The sequence below is a fragment of the Erythrolamprus reginae genome, chromosome 2 (assembly GCF_031021105.1).
Source record: "Erythrolamprus reginae isolate rEryReg1 chromosome 2, rEryReg1.hap1, whole genome shotgun sequence".
NCBI classification, from domain to species: domain Eukaryota; kingdom Metazoa; phylum Chordata; class Lepidosauria; order Squamata; family Dipsadidae; genus Erythrolamprus; species Erythrolamprus reginae.
Window position 1 is genome coordinate 239,612,640 of NC_091951.1, and position 2,500 is coordinate 239,615,139.

At 39.5% G+C, this 2,500-nt stretch overlaps 1 protein-coding gene across 3 annotated transcripts in view; it reads left to right on the forward strand.

The window, feature by feature from the left end:
• PIGG (phosphatidylinositol glycan anchor biosynthesis class G (EMM blood group)) overlaps window positions 1–2,500 on the forward strand; it is a 97,120-nt gene that overhangs the window by 41,362 nt on the left and 53,258 nt on the right. The window lies entirely within an intron of this gene.

Consider the following 2,500-nt stretch of genomic DNA (forward strand, 5'->3'; position numbering starts at 1 on the left):
TACAGATGCTCAAGTGATGGAATTAAACCAGGCATCCAGGAAACTAAAGGGCCAATTCATGAGATCAATAGAAAAATAAGCAGAGCTAGATCACTTTCCAGAGAGGACCTTATTAAAAGACAGATCATGGAAACAGGACAAAAGAATACCATTGATAGTCACTTATAGATCACAGATCCCAAAATAGATTATGAAAAAGTTACAGCCCACACTAGATAATGACACTGTGTTTTCTTAGAATTAGGTGGCAGCCCAGTACTTCAACACAGGCTACCACTCAACTTGAAGCAGATTGTCACAATCAACAGGGAATGATTCTAACACGGGGACCAAACCACGATTTCTATGCTGCCCCGCATTTACATTAACGGCATTATCGTAGGCCTAACAACTTTTCACACAAAATTAGAGGCACCTTCACACGCTTCTCCTCTAATGAGATACTTGTCACAATCTTCCAGAAGTGCTGTGGTAGGTTCTACGCAGGACAGACATTGTACAAAAGAATTAATGAGCTTGAGTTTGAGTTTGACATCAGGACGTAAGATGAGGATCAAAGCAGTGCTGCCTCTCAGATACTTCACTAGAGCTCTCGAAGCCATTTTGGAAACAGTGTTAAAGGCACAATTGAGTGCGTAATTGCTGAACTCATCCATAGGTTTCCAGCTATCCCAGAACGTCTCAACAAACAATGAAGAGCATTTGACACCATATAATTGCTGTTCATTAAGGAACTTGTTTTCTGTCTCATTTGTGTTCTGTCGGGCTCTCTGGTAGAATCCTCCCAAAAATTCACAGGTACAAATTTCAGACACACACACGTTTGAAAATTCAAAACAATGTTCTTTATAATGAAAATTCACTTAAACTAAGCCCTCTTTTGGTATAGCAAAGAGCACTCGTCTCCAAACAAACTGGTAATTTATACAAGTCCCTTATCAGTTCTGTGATACTTAGCTTGCAGCTGTGAGGCAATTCACAGTCCTTCTTTCACAAAGTGAAACACACTTTGCTCTGGTTTAGTTTCAAAGCGGGGGAAAATCAGCACACAAAAAGTCAGTCAGTAAAGCAGTCATGAAACACAATGATCAGATAATCCTCCACAATGGCCAAACCCACAGACTGCTATTTATAGCAGCCTCACTAATCACCACAGCCCCACCCAACCACAGGTGGCCTCATTTTCTTTGATAATAATCTCTGAGTTGTTGTTGCCTATGCATCGCTCTCCGTATGGGTGGCTGTATCATTAACTCTTGTTCTGAATCCAAGGAAGAGCTAGATAATTGATCTCCTTCTGAGCTGTCTGCCACACTCTCCTCCTCCCTGTCACTCATGTCTTCTTGGTCAGAGGAGCCTTCATCAGCCGATTCCACCGGGGGCAAAACAGGAGCTGGGCCAGAGCTAACCATAACAATTTGTAACCTATATAAATAAAGGAAACAAAGTGTTAAAAAGTTATGTTTAAGTAGTTGCTTACCAAGCACATCTAAATTATATTAAAGTAACCAAAATATATTTACAATCCCCAAGACATGTCACAACTTTTGAGCACCCCTAATACTTGGAAGTTGAAAAATTGACATGCTTTAAAAGCATCTTGCTTTTTCTTTATTTCCCTTCTGCCTCATCCTATGCCAGTTTAGCCACTCCGGTGGCTGTTGTAGCTTAACGCCCCTGGATGAGTAGCACCTGATTGGTTTATCCTCCAAACCTTCTATTTTCAATATGTACATTAAGGTCCTTTGATATAATTAAATCTTCGTGAAATGAGCTGCCTGATTTTCTGTGCAATAATGCTGGTGGTTTGAGTTGACAAAATACTCTTTCTGGATTGTTTCTGATTATCTTTACATTTTGAAACATATTATTCTGCAGATGCCATTGCTTGTAACTTACTTGATTGCATCTTTTCCTTTACTTGATTGCCATTTACCTGAGTCGTCATGTTTTTGTGCAACAGTGTATTTCAATTTGTTGAAGGCAAATTTTTTGAAGGGGTTAGCTTTCTTTAAATCAGAGTGTTCGATGCTCTGGAGTGATTAGCATATAAAACGTCTATTTCTTGCGGCAACCTTGCACAGCACTGTTGTCTGAAATAAAGCCACAGTTTCAGAAGGGACAAGATAATAACCTGCGCATCACCATTCTTTCTATGATTGCTGTTAATCTACGTCAAGGAACCTCTTCTGGGGTGGGAGTTGTGGCTTATTGTCCTAGCTTTCCAGGGATATGGTAATGACATTGAAATGGGCTGATAATTTTTAGCCTATTTACTCATTTTGGAGACTTGAGGTTAAGTGTGGAAATGGAAATATTTTGCTTTTAGCCTTAAAATATGCCCAAACATCCAATCTCAAAAATAAAATAACATGTGCCATTAAAAATTGGTTTCTATGGAAATTCGTAATCATCCAGGTCATTATTGTCCCAAAAGGCAACTGGATTCTCTTGTCATAGAAACAAAGAAGATTGACGGCAGAGAAAGACCTCATGGTCC